Below are 21,636 nucleotides of genomic sequence, written 5' to 3'. Positions count from 1 at the left end.
GCTGATGTTGTCTGGCAGCTGTCTTACCCGTACAGAATGTTCCAGTTTTTGCCTTCGGAAAACTCATTTGTTGCTTTAGCAGTATGTTTGGGATCATTGTCTTGCTGAAGAATGATGCGCCATCCAACAAGTTTGGAGGCATTTGCTCGAACCTGAGCAGATAAGAAGCTTTTGTACACTACAGAATTCATTTTGCTGATGCCATCAGCAGTTACATGATCATTGAAGGCAAGTGAACCAGTTCCCATGGCAGGGGGGTGCTGTGGATCTTGGGCTATTCCTTTTGGCCTCCATACTTTGCTCTTGACATCACTCTGATGCCAGTCAATCTCGGTCTATTCTGTCCACGAGACCTTTTCCAGAACTCTGCAGCCTCTTTTAGGTATTTCTTAGCAAACTGTAAACTAGCCAGTCAGTGCTTGTGGCTAACTAGTAGTTCTCATCTAGCAGTGTAGCCTCTGCAGTTCTGTTCATGAAGTCTTCTGAGGTCAGTAGTCACTGACACGTCCACACCTGCCTCCTGAAGAGCGTTTCTGATCTGTCGGACAGGCGTTTGGGGTTTTTTCCTCTTTATGGTGAGTATTCTTCGCCCATTAACTGTAGAGGTCTTCCTTGGTCCTTCCTTTGTGATTACTGAGCTCACCAGTGCTCTCTGTCTTCTTAATGATCTTCCAAACAGTCGATGTTGGTAAGCATGAGGTTTGGCCTGTGTCTCGGACAGTTTTTCTTATTTCTCAGCCTCATAAAGGTTTCCTTGACTTTCATAGGCACAGCTCTGGTCCTCATGTTGACAAACGCCAGTAAGAGACTCTGAAGGCAATCAAAAGCCTGGAATCAAGTCTAGATACTGAAAGCTCTCATGCCTGCACCGAGGAAGCAACTGAACAGACCTGAATAATCAGAAACACCTGTGAAGCCATTTGTTCCAAACATTATGGTGCCCAGAAATGGGGGGACTATGCATAAAACGTGCTGCAATTTGTGCATTTCTGAAAACAGTATTTGAATTTGGGAAGGCTCCTATTAGCTGCAGTGCGATGAATATGGCTCACCTCTGCTGTTATGGTCAGGGAAGAACCAGTGGTGAAAGAAAACGGGAAAAAGGAATGAGCCTTTCCCAAAGAACAGTAATAAGGTGTAAGGGAATCAGAAAAGAAGCTTTCTGCATTGGCCGGGAATCGGACCCGGGCCTCCCGCGTGGCAGGCGAGAATTCTACCACTGAACCACCAATGCTTTGAGGGGCTGTGAGGTGCTCTTATTTGTCAGAGAAAGTAGTGGCAAAAAGCAGGAACGCCTCCTTCACTTTGCGCCTCAGCCCGGAGTTACTGCATGTTGCATGGGCATGTGGGCATTGGTGGTTCAGTGGTAGAATTCTCGCCTGCCACGCGGGAGGCCCTGGTTCGATTCCCGGCCAATGCAGGCAGTGTTTTGGTTTCAAAACGATATGGTCCCGAACGCACGGAACTTCAAGTTGTGATGTGGTCTCGTGAGCACCACAGTAAAGTCCCGTGTCATCCATGGCCTCCTCAATAACCGGCGCCAAACGTCGATGCACCTTAATGGCAAGTATTAGAGCGCAAGGTGCCAAGTATATTTCCGCCTCCCACCGGAGGCTCGCCTTCTTGAAGAAAGGTTCGATATCGCGCTACACACAGTTCAGAATGTGTATAAGGGCATTCCAGGAAAGACTGAAAGCGTTCTAGCAACGGCAAAAGCAGAGGATGCTCCTGCTTCTTAAAGTCTTAGTAGATCACCTCCACTCTCTGATAACAGAGCCTTTCTCAATACGCAAGTTTATCTTTAGGGTAGCTTGGCTGTAATTCGATTACTTTCAAATAAATTTTCGGTAGTTTGTACAACTACGCTTTCAGAGTAGTTTCCTCAACGCTGCAAACTCGTCACATTAGAGCACACATTACATTTACACTACTAAACAAAGGAATGCCTTGTCATCAGCAACAAAAAAACATGCACAAGCACAACCAAAATCATTCCAATACGAGTATCAATGGCATGTCACTTGCAGTGCGTGCTTGCAATGCTGCAGGTGAACTCACCTAATGAGAGGGCTGATGTTGTCTGGCAGCTGTCTTACCCGTACAGAATGTTCCAGTTTTTGCCTTCGGAAAACTCATTTGTTGCTTTAGCAGTATGTTTGGGATCATTGTCTTGCTGAAGAATGATGCGCCATCCAACAAGTTTGGAGGCATTTGCTCGAACCTGAGCAGATAAGAAGCTTTTGTACACTACAGAATTCATTTTGCTGATGCCATCAGCAGTTACATGATCATTGAAGGCAAGTGAACCAGTTCCCATGGCAGGGGGGTGCTGTGGATCTTGGGCTATTCCTTTTGGCCTCCATACTTTGCTCTTGACATCACTCTGATGCCAGTCAATCTCGGTCTATTCTGTCCACGAGACCTTTTCCAGAACTCTGCAGCCTCTTTTAGGTATTTCTTAGCAAACTGTAAACTAGCCAGTCAGTGCTTGTGGCTAACTAGTAGTTCTCATCTAGCAGTGTAGCCTCTGCAGTTCTGTTCATGAAGTCTTCTGAGGTCAGTAGTCACTGACACGTCCACACCTGCCTCCTGAAGAGCGTTTCTGATCTGTCGGACAGGCGTTTGGGGTTTTTTCCTCCTTATGGTGAGTATTCTTCGCCCATTAACTGTAGAGGTCTTCCTTGGTCCTTCCTTTGTGATTACTGAGCTCACCAGTGCTCTCTGTCTTCTTAATGATCTTCCAAACAGTCGATGTTGGTAAGCATGAGGTTTGGCCTGTGTCTCGGACAGTTTTTCTTATTTCTCAGCCTCATAAAGGTTTCCTTGACTTTCATAGGCACAGCTCTGGTCCTCATGTTGACAAACGCCAGTAAGAGACTCTGAAGGCAATCAAAAGCCTGGAATCAAGTCTAGATACTGAAAGCTCTCATGCCTGCACCGAGGAAGCAACTGAACAGACCTGAATAATCAGAAACACCTGTGAAGCCATTTGTTCCAAACATTATGGTGCCCAGAAATGGGGGGACTATGCATAAAACGTGCTGCAATTTGTGCATTTCTGAAAACAGTATTTGAATTTGGGAAGGCTCCTATTAGCTGCAGTGCGATGAATATGGCTCACCTCTGCTGTTATGGTCAGGGAAGAACCAGTGGTGAAAGAAAACGGGAAAAAGGAATGAGCCTTTCCCAAAGAACAGTAATAAGGTGTAAGGGAATCAGAAAAGAAGCTTTCTGCATTGGCCGGGAATCGGACCCGGGCCTCCCGCGTGGCAGGCGAGAATTCTACCACTGAACCACCAATGCTTTGAGGGGCTGTGAGGTGCTCTTATTTGTCAGAGAAAGTAGTGGCAAAAAGCAGGAACGCCTCCTTCACTTTGCGCCTCAGCCCGGAGTTACTGCATGTTGCATGGGCATGTGGGCATTGGTGGTTCAGTGGTAGAATTCTCGCCTGCCACGCGGGAGGCCCTGGTTCGATTCCCGGCCAATGCAGGCAGTGTTTTGGTTTCAAAACGATATGGTCCCGAACGCACGGAACTTCAAGTTGTGATGTGGTCTCGTGAGCACCACAGTAAAGTCCCGTGTCATCCATGGCCTCCTCAATAACCGGCGCCAAACGTCGATGCACCTTAATGGCAAGTATTAGAGCGCAAGGTGCCAAGTATATTTCCGCCTCCCACCGGAGGCTCGCCTTCTTGAAGAAAGGTTCGATATCGCGCTACACACAGTTCAGAATGTGTATAAGGGCATTCCAGGAAAGACTGAAAGCGTTCTAGCAACGGCAAAAGCAGAGGATGCTCCTGCTTCTTAAAGTCTTAGTAGATCACCTCCACTCTCTGATAACAGAGCCTTTCTCAATACGCAAGTTTATCTTTAGGGTAGCTTGGCTGTAATTCGATTACTTTCAAATAAATTTTCGGTAGTTTGTACAACTACGCTTTCAGAGTAGTTTCCTCAACGCTGCAAACTCGTCACATTAGAGCACACATTACATTTACACTACTAAACAAAGGAATGCCTTGTCATCAGCAACAAAAAAACATGCACAAGCACAACCAAAATCATTCCAATACGAGTATCAATGGCATGTCACTTGCAGTGCGTGCTTGCAATGCTGCAGGTGAACTCACCTAATGAGAGGGCTGATGTTGTCTGGCAGCTGTCTTACCCGTACAGAATGTTCCAGTTTTTGCCTTCGGAAAACTCATTTGTTGCTTTAGCAGTATGTTTGGGATCATTGTCTTGCTGAAGAATGATGCGCCATCCAACAAGTTTGGAGGCATTTGCTCGAACCTGAGCAGATAAGAAGCTTTTGTACACTACAGAATTCATTTTGCTGATGCCATCAGCAGTTACATGATCATTGAAGGCAAGTGAACCAGTTCCCATGGCAGGGGGGTGCTGTGGATCTTGGGCTATTCCTTTTGGCCTCCATACTTTGCTCTTGACATCACTCTGATGCCAGTCAATCTCGGTCTATTCTGTCCACGAGACCTTTTCCAGAACTCTGCAGCCTCTTTTAGGTATTTCTTAGCAAACTGTAAACTAGCCAGTCAGTGCTTGTGGCTAACTAGTAGTTCTCATCTAGCAGTGTAGCCTCTGCAGTTCTGTTCATGAAGTCTTCTGAGGTCAGTAGTCACTGACACGTCCACACCTGCCTCCTGAAGAGCGTTTCTGATCTGTCGGACAGGCGTTTGGGGTTTTTTCCTCTTTATGGTGAGAATTCTTCGCCCATTAACTGTAGAGGTCTTCCTTGGTCCTTCCTTTGTGATTACTGAGCTCACCAGTGCTCTCTGTCTTCTTAATGATCTTCCAAACAGTCGATGTTGGTAAGCATGAGGTTTGGCCTGTGTCTCGGACAGTTTTTCTTATTTCTCAGCCTCATAAAGGTTTCCTTGACTTTCATAGGCACAGCTCTGGTCCTCATGTTGACAAACGCCAGTAAGAGACTCTGAAGGCAATCAAAAGCCTGGAATCAAGTCTAGATACTGAAAGCTCTCATGCCTGCACCGAGGAAGCAACTGAACAGACCTGAATAATCAGAAACACCTGTGAAGCCATTTGTTCCAAACATTATGGTGCCCAGAAATGGGGGCACTATGCATAAAACGTGCTGCAATTTGTACACGGTAAAATCAAAATGTATAAAATTACCCTTTTATAGAAGATGAGAATTTGTCCGAGAAGTTATGTGGCTCACGTTATACACAATGCATTATTTGTGCATTTCTGAAAACAGTATTTGAATTTGAGAAGGCTCCTATTAGCTACAGTGCGATGAATATGGCTCACCTCTGCTGTTATGGTCAGGGAAGAACCAGTGGTGAAAGAAAACGGGAAAAAGGAATGAGCCTTTCCCAAAGAATAGTAATAAGGTGTAAGGGAATCAGAAAAGAAGCTTTCTGCATTGGCCGGGAATCGGACCCGGGCCTCCCGCGTGGCAGGCGAGAATTCTACCACTGAACCACCAATGCTTTGAGGGGCTGTGAGGTGCTCTTATTTGTCAGAGAAAGTAGTGGCAAAAAGCAGGAACGCCTCCTTCACTTTGCGCCTCAGCCCGGAGTTACTGCATGTTGCATGGGCATGTGGGCATTAGGTGGTTCAGTGGTAGAATTCTCGCCTGCCACGCGGGAGGCCCGGGTTCGATTCCCGGCCAATGCAGGCAGTGTTTTGGTTTCAAAACGATATGGTCCCGAACGCACGGAACTTCAAGTTGTGATGTGGTCTCGTGAGCACCACAGTAAAGTCCCGTGTCATCCATGGCCTCCTCAATAACCGGCGCCAAACGTCGATGCACCTTAATGGCAAGTATTAGAGCGCAAGGTGCCAAGTATATTTCCGCCTCCCACCGGAGGCTCGCCTTCTTGAAGAAAGGTTCGATATCGCGCTACACACAGTTCAGAATGTGTATAAGGGCATTCCAGGAAAGACTGAAAGCGTTCTAGCAACAGCAAAAGCAGAGGATGCTCCTGCTTCTTAAAGTCTTAGTAGATCACCTCCACTCTCTGATAACAGAGCCTTTCTCAATACGCAAGTTTATCTTTAGGGTAGCTTGGCTGTAATTCGATTACTTTCAAATAAATTTTCGGTAGTTTGTACAACTACGCTTTCAGAGTAGTTTCCTCAACGCTGCAAACTCGTCACATTAGAGCACACATTACATTTACACTACTAAACAAAGGAATGCCTTGTCATCAGCAACAAAAAAACATGCACAAGCACAACCAAAATCATTCCAATACGAGTATCAATTGGCATGTCACTTGCAGTGCGTGCTTGCAATGCTGCAGGTGAACTCACCTAATGAGAGGGCTGATGTTGTCTGGCAGCTGTCTTACCCGTACAGAATGTTCCAGTTTTTGCCTTCGGAAAACTCATTTGTTGCTTTAGCAGTATGTTTGGGATCATTGTCTTGCTGAAGAATGATGCGCCATCCAACAAGTTTGGAGGCATTTGCTCGAACCTGAGCAGATAAGAAGCTTTTGTACACTACAGAATTCATTTTGCTGATGCCATCAGCAGTTACATGATCATTGAAGGCAAGTGAACCAGTTCCCATGGCAGGGGGGTGCTGTGGATCTTGGGCTATTCCTTTTGGCCTCCATACTTTGCTCTTGACATCACTCTGATGCCAGTCAATCTCGGTCTATTCTGTCCACGAGACCTTTTCCAGAACTCTGCAGCCTCTTTTAGGTATTTCTTAGCAAACTGTAAACTAGCCAGTCAGTGCTTGTGGCTAACTAGTAGTTCTCATCTAGCAGTGTAGCCTCTGCAGTTCTGTTCATGAAGTCTTCTGAGGTCAGTAGTCACTGACACGTCCACACCTGCCTCCTGAAGAGCGTTTCTGATCTGTCGGACAGGCGTTTGGGGTTTTTTCCTCCTTTATGGTGAGTAATTCTTCGCCCATTAACTGTAGAGGTCTTCCTTGGTCCTTCCTTTGTGATTACTGAGCTCACCAGTGCTCTCTGTCTTCTTAATGATCTTCCAAACAGTCGATGTTGGTAAGCATGAGGTTTGGCCTGTGTCTCGGACAGTTTTTCTTATTTCTCAGCCTCATAAAGGTTTCCTTGACTTTCATAGGCACAGCTCTGGTCCTCATGTTGACAAACGCCAGTAAGAGACTCTGAAGGCAATCAAAAGCCTGGAATCAAGTCTAGATACTGAAAGCTCTCATGCCTGCACCGAGGAAGCAACTGAACAGACCTGAATAATCAGAAACACCTGTGAAGCCATTTGTTCCAAACATTATGGTGCCCAGAAATGGGGGCACTATGCATAAAACGTGCTGCAATTTGTACACGGTAAAATCAAAATGTATAAAATTACCCTTTTATAGAAGATGAGAATTTGTCCGAGAAGTTATGTGGCTCACGTTATACACAATGCATTATTTGTGCATTTCTGAAAACAGTATTTGAATTTGAGAAGGCTCCTATTAGCTACAGTGCGATGAATATGGCTCACCTCTGCTGTTATGGTCAGGGAAGAACCAGTGGTGAAAGAAAACGGGAAAAAGGAATGAGCCTTTCCCAAAGAATAGTAATAAGGTGTAAGGGAATCAGAAAAGAAGCTTTCTGCATTGGCCGGGAATCGGACCCGGGCCTCCCGCGTGGCAGGCGAGAATTCTACCACTGAACCACCAATGCTTTGAGGGGCTGTGAGGTGCTCTTATTTGTCAGAGAAAGTAGTGGCAAAAAGCAGGAACGCCTCCTTCACTTTGCGCCTCAGCCCGGAGTTACTGCATGTTGCATGGGCATGTGGGCATAGGTGGTTCAGTGGTAGAATTCTCGCCTGCCACGCGGGAGGCCCGGGTTCGATTCCCGGCCAATGCAGGCAGTGTTTTGGTTTCAAAACGATATGGTCCCGAACGCACGGAACTTCAAGTTGTGATGTGGTCTCGTGAGCACCACAGTAAAGTCCCGTGTCATCCATGGCCTCCTCAATAACCGGCGCCAAACGTCGATGCACCTTAATGGCAAGTATTAGAGCGCAAGGTGCCAAGTATATTTCCGCCTCCCACCGGAGGCTCGCCTTCTTGAAGAAAGGTTCGATATCGCGCTACACACAGTTCAGAATGTGTATAAGGGCATTCCAGGAAAGACTGAAAGCGTTCTAGCAACAGCAAAAGCAGAGGATGCTCCTGCTTCTTAAAGTCTTAGTAGATCACCTCCACTCTCTGATAACAGAGCCTTTCTCAATACGCAAGTTAATCTTTAGGGTAGCTTGGCTGTAATTCGATTACTTTCAAATAAATTTTCGGTAGTTTGTACAACTACGCTTTCAGAGTAGTTTCCTCAACGCTGCAAACTCGTCACATTAGAGCACACATTACATTTACACTACTAAACAAAGGAATGCCTTGTCATCAGCAACAAAAAAACATGCACAAGCACAACCAAAATCATTCCAATACGAGTATCATTGGCATGTCACTTGCAGTGCGTGCTTGCAATGCTGCAGGTGAACTCACCTAATGAGAGGGCTGATGTTGTCTGGCAGCTGTCTTACCCGTACAGAATGTTCCAGTTTTTGCCTTCGGAAAACTCATTTGTTGCTTTAGCAGTATGTTTGGGATCATTGTCTTGCTGAAGAATGATGCGCCATCCAACAAGTTTGGAGGCATTTGCTCGAACCTGAGCAGATAAGAAGCTTTTGTACACTACAGAATTCATTTTGCTGATGCCATCAGCAGTTACATGATCATTGAAGGCAAGTGAACCAGTTCCCATGGCAGGGGGTGCTGTGGATCTTGGGCTATTCCTTTTGGCCTCCATACTTTGCTCTTGACATCACTCTGATGCCAGTCAATCTCGGTCTATTCTGTCCACGAGACCTTTTCCAGAACTCTGCAGCCTCTTTTAGGTATTTCTTAGCAAACTGTAAACTAGCCAGTCAGTGCTTGTGGCTAACTAGTAGTTCTCATCTAGCAGTGTAGCCTCTGCAGTTCTGTTCATGAAGTCTTCTGAGGTCAGTAGTCACTGACACGTCCACACCTGCCTCCTGAAGAGCGTTTCTGATCTGTCGGACAGGCGTTTGGGGTTTTTTCCTCTTTATGGTGAGAATTCTTCGCCCATTAACTGTAGAGGTCTTCCTTGGTCCTTCCTTTGTGATTACTGAGCTCACCAGTGCTCTCTGTCTTCTTAATGATCTTCCAAACAGTCGATGTTGGTAAGCATGAGGTTTGGCCTGTGTCTCGGACAGTTTTTCTTATTTCTCAGCCTCATAAAGGTTTCCTTGACTTTCATAGGCACAGCTCTGGTCCTCATGTTGACAAACGCCAGTAAGAGACTCTGAAGGCAATCAAAAGCCTGGAATCAAGTCTAGATACTGAAAGCTCTCATGCCTGCACCGAGGAAGCAACTGAACAGACCTGAATAATCAGAAACACCTGTGAAGCCATTTGTTCCAAACATTATGGTGCCCAGAAATGGGGGGCACTATGCATAAAACGTGCTGCAATTTGTACACGGCAAAATCAAAATGTATAAAATTACCCTTTTATAGAAGATGAGAATTTGTCCGAGAAGTTATGTGGCTCACGTTATACACAATGCATTATTTGTGCATTTCTGAAAACAGTATTTGAATTTGAGAAGGCTCCTATTAGCTACAGTGTGATGAATATGGCTCACCTCTGCTGTTATGGTCAGGGAAGAACCAGTGGTGAAAGAAAACGGGAAAAAGGAATGAGCCTTTCCCAAAGAATAGTAATAAGGTGTAAGGGAATCAGAAAAGAAGCTTTCTGCATTGGCCGGGAATCGGACCCGGGCCTCCCGCGTGGCAGGCGAGAATTCTACCACTGAACCACCAATGCTTTGAGGGGCTGTGAGGTGCTCTTATTTGTCAGAGAAAGTAGTGGCAAAAAGCAGGAACGCCTCCTTCACTTTGCGCCTCAGCCCGGAGTTACTGCATGTTGCATGGGCATGTGGGCATTGGTGGTTCAGTGGTAGAATTCTCGCCTGCCACGCGGGAGACCCGGGTTCGATTCCCGGCCAATGCAGGCAGTGTTTTGGTTTCAAAACGATATGGTCCCGAACGCACGGAACTTCAAGTTGTGATGTGGTCTCGTGAGCACCACAGTAAAGTCCCGTGTCATCCATGGCCTCCTCAATAACCGGCGCCAAACGTCGATGCACCTTAATGGCAAGTATTAGAGCGCAAGGTGCCAAGTATATTTCCGCCTCCCACCGGAGGCTCGCCTTCTTGAAGAAAGGTTCGATATCGCGCTACACACAGTTCAGAATGTGTATAAGGGCATTCCAGGAAAGACTGAAAGCGTTCTAGCAACGGCAAAAGCAGAGGATGCTCCTGCTTCTTAAAGTCTTAGTAGATCACCTCCACTCTCTGATAACAGAGCCTTTCTCAATACGCAAGTTTATCTTTAGGGTAGCTTGGCTGTAATTCGATTACTTTCAAATAAATTTTCGGTAGTTTGTACAACTACTGCTTTCAGAGTAGTTTCCTCAACGCTGCAAACTCGTCACATTAGAGCACACATTACATTTACACTACTAAACAAAGGAATGCCTTGTCATCAGCAACAAAAAAACATGCACAAGCACAACCAAAATCATTCCAATACGAGTATCAATGGCATGTCACTTGCAGTGCGTGCTTGCAATGCTGCAGGTGAACTCACCTAATGAGAGGGCTGATGTTGTCTGGCAGCTGTCTTACCCGTACAGAATGTTCCAGTTTTTGCCTTCGGAAAACTCATTTGTTGCTTTAGCAGTATGTTTGGGATCATTGTCTTGCTGAAGAATGATGCTGCCATCCAACAAGTTTGGAGGCATTTGCTCGAACCTGAGCAGATAAGAAGCTTTTGTACACTACAGAATTCATTTTGCTGATGCCATCAGCAGTTACATGATCATTGAAGGCAAGTGAACCAGTTCCCATGGCAGGGGGGTGCTGTGGATCTTGGGCTATTCCTTTTGGCCTCCATACTTTGCTCTTGACATCACTCTGATGCCAGTCAATCTCGGTCTATTCTGTCCACGAGACCTTTTCCAGAACTCTGCAGCCTCTTTTACCTCTTTTAGGTAATTCTTAGCAAACTGTAAACTAGCCAGTCAGTGCTTGTGGCTAACTAGTAGTTCTCATCTAGCAGTGTAGCCTCTGCAGTTCTGTTCATGAAGTCTTCTGAGGTCAGTAGTCACTGACACGTCCACACCTGCCTCCTGAAGAGCGTTTCTGATCTGTCGGACAGGCGTTTGGGGTTTTTTCCTCTTTATGGTGAGTATTCTTCGCCCATTAACTGTAGAGGTCTTCCTTGGTCCTTCCTTTGTGATTACTGAGCTCACCAGTGCTCTCTGTCTTCTTAATGATCTTCCAAACAGTCGATGTTGGTAAGCATGAGGTTTGGCCTGTGTCTCGGACAGTTTTTCTTATTTCTCAGCCTCATAAAGGTTTCCTTGACTTTCATAGGCACAGCTCTGGTCCTCATGTTGACAAACGCCAGTAAGAGACTCTGAAGGCAATCAAAAGCCTGGAATCAAGTCTAGATACTGAAAGCTCTCATGCCTGCACCGAGGAAGCAACTGAACAGACCTGAATAATCAGAAACACCTGTGAAGCCATTTGTTCCAAACATTATGGTGCCCAGAAATGGGGGGACTATGCATAAAACGTGCTGCAATTTGTACACGGTAAAATCAAAATGTATAAAATTACCCTTTTATAGAAGATGAGAATTTGTCCGTAGAAATTATGTGGCTCACGTTATACACAATGCATTATTTGTGCATTTCTGAAAACAGTATTTGAATTTGGGAAGGCTCCTATTAGCTACAGTGCGATGAATATGGCTCACCTCTGCTGTTATGGTCAGGGAAGAACCAGTGGTGAAAGAAAACGGGAAAAAGGAATGAGCCTTTCCCAAAGAACAGTAATAAGGTGTAAGGGAATCAGAAAAGAAGCTTTCTGCATTGGCCGGGAATCGGACCCGGGCCTCCCGCGTGGCAAGGCGAGCATTCTACCACTGAACCACCAATGCTTTGAGGGGCTGTGAGGTGCTCTTATTTGTCAGAGAAAGTAGTGGCAAAAAGCAGGAACGCCTCCTTCACTTTGCGCCTCAGCCCGGAGTTACTGCATGTTGCATGGGCATGTGGGCATTGGTGGTTCAGTGGCAGAATTCTCGCCTGCCATGCCAGAGGACCCGGGTTCGATTCCCGGCCAATGCAGGCAGTGTTTTGGTTTCAAAACGATATGGTCCCGAACGCACGGAACTTCAAGTTGTGATGTGGTCTCGTGAGCACCACAGTAAAGTCCCGTGTCATCCATGGCCTCCTCAATAACCGGCGCCAAACGTCGATGCACCTTAATGGCAAGTATTAGAGCGCAAGGTGCCAAGTATATTTCCGCCTCCCACCGGAGGCTCGCCTTCTTGAAGAAAGGTTCGATATCGCGCTACACACAGTTCAGAATGTGTATAAGGGCATTCCAGGAAAGACTGAAAGCGTTCTAGCAACGGCAAAAGCAGAGGATGCTCCTGCTTCTTAAAGTCTTAGTAGATCACCTCCACTCTCTGATAACAGAGCCTTTCTCAATACGCAAGTTTATCTTTAGGGTAGCTTGGCTGTAATTCGATTACTTTCAAATAAATTTTCGGTAGTTTGTACAACTACGCTTTCAGAGTAGTTTCCTCAACGCTGCAAACTCGTCACATTAGAGCACACATTACATTTACACTACTAAACAAAGGAATGCCTTGTCATCAGCAACAAAAAAACATGCACAAGCACAACCAAAATCATTCCAATACGAGTATCAATGGCATGTCACTTGCAGTGCGTGCTTGCAATGCTGCAGGTGAACTCACCTAATGAGAGGGCTGATGTTGTCTGGCAGCTGTCTTACCCGTACAGAATGTTCCAGTTTTTGCCTTCGGAAAACTCATTTGTTGCTTTAGCAGTATGTTTGGGATCATTGTCTTGCTGAAGAATGATGCGCCATCCAACAAGTTTGGAGGCATTTGCTCGAACCTGAGCAGATAAGAAGCTTTTGTACACTACAGAATTCATTTTGCTGATGCCATCAGCAGTTACATGATCATTGAAGGCAAGTGAACCAGTTCCCATGGCAGGGGGGTGCTGTGGATCTTGGGCTATTCCTTTTGGCCTCCATACTTTGCTCTTGACATCACTCTGATGCCAGTCAATCTCGGTCTATTCTGTCCACGAGACCTTTTCCAGAACTCTGCAGCCTCTTTACCTCTTTAGGTAATTCTTAGCAAACTGTAAACTAGCCAGTCAGTGCTTGTGGCTAACTAGTAGTTCTCATCTAGCAGTGTAGCCTCTGCAGTTCTGTTCATGAAGTCTTCTGAGGTCAGTAGTCACTGACACGTCCACACCTGCCTCCTGAAGAGCGTTTCTGATCTGTCGGACAGGCGTTTGGGGTTTTTTCCTCCTTATGGTGAGTATTCTTCGCCCATTAACTGTAGAGGTCTTCCTTGGTCCTTCCTTTGTGATTACTGAGCTCACCAGTGCTCTCTGTCTTCTTAATGATCTTCCAAACAGTCGATGTTGGTAAGCATGAGGTTTGGCCTGTGTCTCGGACAGTTTTTCTTATTTCTCAGCCTCATAAAGGTTTCCTTGACTTTCATAGGCACAGCTCTGGTCCTCATGTTGACAAACGCCAGTAAGAGACTCTGAAGGCAATCAAAAGCCTGGAATCAAGTCTAGATACTGAAAGCTCTCATGCCTGCACCGAGGAAGCAACTGAACAGACCTGAATAATCAGAAACACCTGTGAAGCCATTTGTTCCAAACATTATGGTGCCCAGAAATGGGGGGACTATGCATAAAACGTGCTGCAATTTGTACACGGTAAAATCAAAATGTATAAAATTACCCTTTTATAGAAGATGAGAATTTGTCCGTGAAATTATGTGGCTCACGTTATACACAATGCATTATTTGTGCATTTCTGAAAACAGTATTTGAATTTGGGAAGGCTCCTATTAGCTACAGTGCGATGAATATGGCTCACCTCTGCTGTTATGGTCAGGGAAGAACCAGTGGTGAAAGAAAACGGGAAAAAGGAATGAGCCTTTCCCAAAGAACAGTAATAAGGTGTAAGGGAATCAGAAAAGAAGCTTTCTGCATTGGCCGGGAATCGGACCCGGGCCTCCCGCGTGGCAGGCGAGAATTCTACCACTGAACCACCAATGCTTTGAGGGGCTGTGAGGTGCTCTTATTTGTCAGAGAAAGTAGTGGCAAAAAGCAGGAACGCCTCCTTCACTTTGCGCCTCAGCCCGGAGTTACTGCATGTTGCATGGGCATGTGGGCATTGGTGGTTCAGTGGTAGAATTCTCGCCTGCCACGCGGGAGGCCCGGGTTCGATTCCCGGCCAATGCAGGCAGTGTTTTGGTTTCAAAACGATATGGTCCCGAACGCACGGAACTTCAAGTTGTGATGTGGTCTCGTGAGCACCACAGTAAAGTCCCGTGTCATCCATGGCCTCCTCAATAACCGGCGCCAAACGTCGATGCACCTTAATGGCAAGTATTAGAGCGCAAGGTGCCAAGTATATTTCCGCCTCCCACCGGAGGCTCGCCTTCTTGAAGAAAGGTTCGATATCGCGCTACACACAGTTCAGAATGTGTATAAGGGCATTCCAGGAAAGACTGAAAGCGTTCTAGCAACAGGCAAAAGCAGAGGATGCTCCTGCTTCTTAAAGTCTTAGTAGATCACCTCCACTCTCTGATAACAGAGCCTTTCTCAATACGCAAGTTTTTCTTTAGGGTAGCTTGGCTGTAATTCGATTACTTTCAAATAAATTTTCGGTAGTTTGTACAACTACGCTTTCAGAGTAGTTTCCTCAACGCTGCAAACTCGTCACATTAGAGCACACATTACATTTACACTACTAAACAAAGGAATGCCTTGTCATCAGCAACAAAAAAACATGCACAAGCACAACCAAAATCATTCCAATACGAGTATCATTGGCATGTCACTTGCAGTGCGTGCTTGCAATGCTGCAGGTGAACTCACCTAATGAGAGGGCTGATGTTGTCTGGCAGCTGTCTTACCCGTACAGAATGTTCCAGTTTTTGCCTTCGGAAAACTCATTTGTTGCTTTAGCAGTATGTTTGGGATCATTGTCTTGCTGAAGAATGATGCGCCATCCAACAAGTTTGGAGGCATTTGCTCGAACCTGAGCAGATAAGAAGCTTTTGTACACTACAGAATTCATTTTGCTGATGCCATCAGCAGTTACATGATCATTGAAGGCAAGTGAACCAGTTCCCATGGCAGGGGGTGCTGTGGATCTTGGGCTATTCCTTTTGGCCTCCATACTTTGCTCTTGACATCACTCTGATGCCAGTCAATCTCGGTCTATTCTGTCCACGAGACCTTTTCCAGAACTCTGCAGCCTCTTTTACCTCTTTTAGGTAATTCTTAGCAAACTGTAAACTAGCCAGTCAGTGCTTGTGGCTAACTAGTAGTTCTCATCTAGCAGTGTAGCCTCTGCAGTTCTGTTCATGAAGTCTTCTGAGGTCAGTAGTCACTGACACGTCCACACCTGCCTCCTGAAGAGCGTTTCTGATCTGTCGGACAGGCGTTTGGGGTTTTTTCCTCTTTATGGTGAGTAATTCTTCGCCCATTAACTGTAGAGGTCTTCCTTGGTCCTTCCTTTGTGATTACTGAGCTCACCAGTGCTCTCTGTCTTCTTAATGATCTTCCAAACAGTCGATGTTGGTAAGCATGAGGTTTGGCCTGTGTCTCGGACAGTTTTTCTTATTTCTCAGCCTCATAAAGGTTTCCTTGACTTTCATAGGCACAGCTCTGGTCCTCATGTTGACAAACGCCAGTAAGAGACTCTGAAGGCAATCAAAAGCCTGGAATCAAGTCTAGATACTGAAAGCTCTCATGCCTGCACCGAGGAAGCAACTGAACAGACCTGAATAATCAGAAACACCTGTGAAGCCATTTGTTCCAAACATTATGGTGCCCAGAAATGGGGGCACTATGCATAAAACGTGCTGCAATTTGTACACGGTAAAATCAAAATGTATAAAATTACCCTTTTATAGAAGATGAGAATTTGTCCGATGAAATTATGTGGCTCACGTTATACACAATGCATTATTTGTGCATTTCTGAAAACAGTATTTGAATTTGGGAAGGCTCCTATTAGCTACAGTGCGATGAATATGGCTCACCTCTGCTGTTATGGTCAGGGAAGAACCAGTGGTGAAAGAAAACGGGAAAAAGGAATGAGCCTTTCCCAAAGAACAGTAATAAGGTGTATGGGAATCAGAAAAGAAGCTTTCTGCATTGGACCGGGAATCGGACCCGGGCCTCCCGCGTGGCAGGCGAGAATTCTACCACTGAACCACCAATGCTTTGAGGGGCTGTGAGGTGCTCTTATTTGTCAGAGAAAGTAGTGGCAAAAAGCAGGAACGCCTCCTTCACTTTGCGCCTCAGCCCGGAGTTACTGCATGTTGCATGGGCATGTGGGCATTGGTGGTTCAGTGGTAGAATTCTCGCCTGCCACGCGGGAGGCCCGGGTTCGATTCCCGGCCAATGCAGGCAGTGTTTTGGTTTCAAAACGATATGGTCCCGAACGCACGGAACTTCAAGTTGTGATGTGGTCTCGTGAGCACCACAGTAAAGTCCCGTGTCATCCATGGCCTCCTCAATAACCGGCGCCAAACGTCGATGCACCTTAATGGCAAGTATTAGAGCGCAAGGTGCCAAGTATATTTCCGCCTCCCACCGGAGGCTCGCCTTCTTGAAGAAAGGTTCGATATCGCGCTACACACAGTTCAGAATGTGTATAAGGGCATTCCAGGAAAGACTGAAAGCGTTCTAGCAACAGCAAAAGCAGAGGATGCTCCTGCTTCTTAAAGTCTTAGTAGATCACCTCCACTCTCTGATAACAGAGCCTTTCTCAATACGCAAGTTTTTCTTTAGGGTAGCTTGGCTGTAATTCGATTACTTTCAAATAAATTTTCGGTAGTTTGTACAACTACGCTTTCAGAGTAGTTTCCTCAACGCTGCAAACTCGTCACATTAGAGCACACATTACATTTACACTACTAAACAAAGGAATGCCTTGTCATCAGCAACAAAAAAACATGCACAAGCACAACCAAAATCATTCCAATACGAGTATCAATGGCATGTCACTTGCAGTGCGTGCTTGCAATGCTGCAGGTGAACTCACCTAATGAGAGGGCTGATGTTGTCTGGCAGCTGTCTTACCCGTACAGAATGTTCCAGTTTTTTCCCTTCGGAAAACTCATTTGTTGCTTTAGCAGTATGTTTGGGATCATTGTCTTGCTGAAGAATGATGCGCCATCCAACAAGTTTGGAGGCATTTGCTCGAACCTGAGCAGATAAGAAGCTTTTGTACACTACAGAATTCATTTTGCTGATGCCATCAGCAGTTACATGATCATTGAAGGCAAGTGAACCAGTTCCCATGGCAGGGGGGTGCTGTGGATCTTGGGCTATTCCTTTTGGCCTCCATACTTTGCTCTTGACATCACTCTGATGCCAGTCAATCTCGGTCTATTCTGTCCACGAGACCTTTTCCAGAACTCTGCAGCCTCTTTTAGGTATTTCTTAGCAAACTGTAAACTAGCCAGTCAGTGCTTGTGGCTAACTAGTAGTTCTCATCTAGCAGTGTAGCCTCTGCAGTTCTGTTCATGAGGTCTTCTGAGGTCAGTAGTCACTGACACGTCCACACCTGCCTCCTGAAGAGCGTTTCTGATCTGTCGGACAGGCGTTTGGGGTTTTTTCCTCTTTATGGTGAGTAATTCTTCGCCCATTAACTGTAGAGGTCTTCCTTGGTCCTCCTTTGTGATTACTGAGCTCACCAGTGCTCTCTGTCTTCTTAATGATCTTCCAAACAGTCGATGTTGGTAAGCATGAGGTTTGGCCTGTGTCTCGGACAGTTTTTCTTATTTCTCAGCCTCATAAAGGTTTCCTTGACTTTCATAGGCACAGCTCTGGTCCTCATGTTGACAAACGCCAGTAAGAGACTCTGAAGGCAATCAAAAGCCTGGAATCAAGTCTAGATACTGAAAAGCTCTCATGCCTGCACCGAGGAAGCAACTGAACAGACCTGAATAATCAGAAACACCTGTGAAGCCATTTGTTCCAAACATTATGGTGCCCAGAAATGGGGGGACTATGCATAAAACGTGCTGCAATTTGTACACGGTAAAGTCAAAATGTATAAAATTACCCTTTTATAGAAGATGAGAATTTGTCCGAGGAATTATGTGGCTCACGTTATACACAATGCATTATTTGTGCATTTCTGAAAACAGTATTTGAATTTGGGAAGGCTCCTATTAGCTACAGTGCGATGAATATGGCTCACCTCTGCTGTTATGGTCAGGGAAGAACCAGTGGTGAAAGAAAACGGGAAAAAGGAATGAGCCTTTCCCAAAGAACAGTAATAAGGTGTAAGGGAATCAGAAAAGAAGCTTTCTGCATTGGCCGGGAATCGGACCCGGGCCTCCCGCGTGGCAGGCGAGAATTCTACCACTGAACCACCAATGCTTTGAGGGGCTGTGAGGTGCTCTTATTTGTCAGAGAAAGTAGTGGCAAAAAGCAGGAACGCCTCCTTCACTTTGCGCCTCAGCCCGGAGTTACTGCATGTTGCGTGGGCATGTGGGCATTGGTGGTTCAGTGGTAGAATTCTCGCCTGCCACGCGGGAGTCCCGGGTTCGATTCCCTGCCAATGCAGGCAGTGTTTTGGTTTCAAAACGATATGGTCCCGAACGCACGGAACTTCAAGTTGTGATGTGGTCTCGTGAGCACCACAGTAAAGTCCCGTGTCATCCATGGCCTCCTCAATAACCGGCGCCAAACGTCGATGCACCTTAATGGCAAGTATTAGAGCGCAAGGTGCCAAGTATATTTCCGCCTCCCACCGGAGGCTCGCCTTCTTGAAGAAAGGTTCGATATCGCGCTACACACAGTTCAGAATGTGTATAAGGGCATTCCAGGAAAGACTGAAAGCGTTCTAGCAACAGCAAAAGCAGAGGATGCTCCTGCTTCTTAAAGTCTTAGTAGATCACCTCCACTCTCTGATAACAGAGCCTTTCTCAATACGCAAGTTTTTCTTTAGGGTAGCTTGGCTGTAATTCGATTACTTTCAAATAAATTTTCGGTAGTTTGTACAACTACGCTTTCAGAGTAGTTTCCTCAACGCTGCAAACTCGTCACATTAGAGCACACATTACATTTACACTACTAAACAAAGGAATGCCTTGTCATCAGCAACAAAAAAACATGCACAAGCACAACCAAAATCATTCCAATACGAGTATCATTGGCATGTCACTTGCAGTGCGTGCTTGCAATGCTGCAGGTGAACTCACCTAATGAGAGGGCTGATGTTGTCTGGCAGCTGTCTTACCCGTACAGAATGTTCCAGTTTTTCCCTTCGGAAAACTCATTTGTTGCTTTAGCAGTATGTTTGGGATCATTGTCTTGCTGAAGAATGATGCGCCATCCAACAAGTTTGGAGGCATTTGCTCGAACCTGAGCAGATAAGAAGCTTTTGTACACTACAGAATTCATTTTGCTGATGCCATCAGCAGTTACATGATCATTGAAGGCAAGTGAACCAGTTCCCATGGCAGGGGGGTGCTGTGGATCTTGGGCTATTCCTTTTGGCCTCCATACTTTGCTCTTGACATCACTCTGATGCCAGTCAATCTCGGTCTATTCTGTCCACGAGACCTTTTCCAGAACTCTGCAGCCTCTTTTAGGTATTTCTTAGCAAACTGTAAACTAGCCAGTCAGTGCTTGTGGCTAACTAGTAGTTCTCATCTAGCAGTGTAGCCTCTGCAGTTCTGTTCATGAGGTCTTCTGAGGTCAGTAGTCACTGACACGTCCACACCTGCCTCCTGAAGAGCGTTTCTGATCTGTCGGACAGGCGTTTGGGGTTTTTTCCTCTTTATGGTGAGAATTCTTCGCCCATTAACTGTAGAGGTCTTCCTTGGTCCTCCTTTGTGATTACTGAGCTCACCAGTGCTCTCTGTCTTCTTAATGATCTTCCAAACAGTCGATGTTGGTAAGCATGAGGTTTGGCCTGTGTCTCGGACAGTTTTTCTTATTTCTCAGCCTCATAAAGGTTTCCTTGACTTTCATAGGCACAGCTCTGGTCCTCATGTTGACAAACGCCAGTAAGAGACTCTGAAGGCAATCAAAAGCCTGGAATCAAGTCTAGATACTAAAAGCTCTCATGCCTGCACCGAGGAAGCAACTGAACAGACCTGAATAATCAGAAACACCTGTGAAGCCATTTGTTCCAAACATTATGGTGCCCAGAAATGGGGGGACTATGCATAAAACGTGCTGCAATTTGTACACGGTAAAGTCAAAATGTATAAAATTACCCTTTTATAGAAGATGAGAATTTGTCCGAGGAATTATGTGGCTCACGTTATACACAATGCATTATTTGTGCATTTCTGAAAACAGTATTTGAATTTGGGAAGGCTCCTATTAGCTACAGTGCGATGAATATGGCTCACCTCTGCTGTTATGGTCAGGGAAGAACCAGTGGTGAAAGAAAACGGGAAAAAGGAATGAGCCTTTCCCAAAGAACAGTAATAAGGTGTAAGGAAATCAGAAAAGAAGCTTTCTGCATTGGCCAGGAATCGGACCCGGGCCTCCCGCGTGGCAGGCGAGAATTCTACCACTGAACCACCAATGCTTTGAGCGGCTGTGAGGTGCTTTTATTTGTCAGAGAAAGTAGTGGCAAAAAGCAGGAACGCCTCCTTCACTTGCCTCAGCACAGAGTAACTGCATTTTGCATGGGGATGTGGGCATTGGTGGTTGTGTATGATATAAGCATACTTACATAAGATCTAGACATTATTTTTCCAGAATTGGTATGATAGCAATTTACATCCGGTCACCAACTTCTTAATAATGAGGGTGTTTCTTATACTTAAAATGAGTTATATATATATATAGCAAGAATAATTAAATATAACAGTATTTAGGAGGTAATATGACACAGCAACTAAAGCTATCCTTAATGTTTCTATTCATGTTAAGATATAATTGCTGTGACATAGCACATAACCCCATATGGCCTGATCACATTGACATTAATGAATTAAATGACTGGCTAGTATATGGCAGGATCGGCCAACCAATGGTTTAACTTCATCACAGACACGTTTGTAGGGCTGGCCCCGCTGTTGCGGTCCAAGCAACAAAGTTCAGTGCAAATACTTTTCCAATATAATAAATTGTCTACATAAAGAAATAGATCAGCCATCCAATCTACACACTCAAGTAAAATTAAATGACAAAAAATGTAACAAGTTTATGGGAGATGTGCTCACAGGAAAGTTTACCCTAACTGTAGTTTATCAATGGCCATCTTTGTATAGAGTCCATCAGTTTAGAGCCTGCTAAATATCTCCTTATGATCTTTTTTTTAAATCTCAAGGTTAAGGAGATGTCTTTTAAGATACTGCACAGAATTTACCCAGGCAACATGTTTGCAGCTATAAATGTCCAAAAGGAATGCTCTTTGAGTGGTAAAGAGGATGAGACATAGGACACTTATTTGTAGATTGTTCATTTAGCATTTTTTGAAAGGATTTTTTGAGAATATTTTATGTATATCATACTTACCACTTTGTGGAAAACC

General features: G+C 45.4%; 9 non-coding genes across 9 annotated transcripts; 7 read left to right on the top strand and 2 right to left on the bottom strand.

The window, feature by feature from the left end:
- Positions 1–1,163: 1,163 nt before the first annotated feature.
- Positions 1,164–1,234, bottom strand: trnag-gcc. Its single transcript has one exon. It is a non-coding gene; the product is annotated as a tRNA-Gly (tRNA).
- A 115-nt stretch (positions 1,235–1,349) lies between these two features.
- Positions 1,350–1,420, top strand: trnag-gcc. The gene has a single exon. It is a non-coding gene; the product is annotated as a tRNA-Gly (tRNA).
- A 1,812-nt stretch (positions 1,421–3,232) lies between these two features.
- trnag-gcc lies at positions 3,233–3,303 on the bottom strand. Its single transcript has one exon. It is a non-coding gene; the product is annotated as a tRNA-Gly (tRNA).
- Positions 3,304–3,418: 115 nt separating this feature from the next.
- Positions 3,419–3,489, top strand: trnag-gcc. The gene has a single exon. It is a non-coding gene; the product is annotated as a tRNA-Gly (tRNA).
- A 4,269-nt stretch (positions 3,490–7,758) lies between these two features.
- Positions 7,759–7,829, top strand: trnag-gcc. The gene has a single exon. It is a non-coding gene; the product is annotated as a tRNA-Gly (tRNA).
- Positions 7,830–9,926: 2,097 nt separating this feature from the next.
- On the top strand, positions 9,927–9,997 carry trnag-gcc. Its single transcript has one exon. It is a non-coding gene; the product is annotated as a tRNA-Gly (tRNA).
- Positions 9,998–14,283: 4,286 nt separating this feature from the next.
- trnag-gcc lies at positions 14,284–14,354 on the top strand. The gene has a single exon. It is a non-coding gene; the product is annotated as a tRNA-Gly (tRNA).
- A 2,109-nt stretch (positions 14,355–16,463) lies between these two features.
- Positions 16,464–16,534, top strand: trnag-gcc. The gene has a single exon. It is a non-coding gene; the product is annotated as a tRNA-Gly (tRNA).
- A 2,099-nt stretch (positions 16,535–18,633) lies between these two features.
- trnag-gcc lies at positions 18,634–18,704 on the top strand. The gene has a single exon. It is a non-coding gene; the product is annotated as a tRNA-Gly (tRNA).
- Positions 18,705–21,636: the final 2,932 nt, after the last annotated feature.

This window comes from Anguilla anguilla, chromosome 2 (assembly GCF_013347855.1).
Source record: "Anguilla anguilla isolate fAngAng1 chromosome 2, fAngAng1.pri, whole genome shotgun sequence".
Taxonomy (NCBI): Eukaryota; Metazoa; Chordata; class Actinopteri; order Anguilliformes; family Anguillidae; genus Anguilla; species Anguilla anguilla.
The sequence above is the reverse complement of the archived record's forward strand: the minus strand, read 5'-3'. Positions and strand labels throughout refer to the sequence as shown.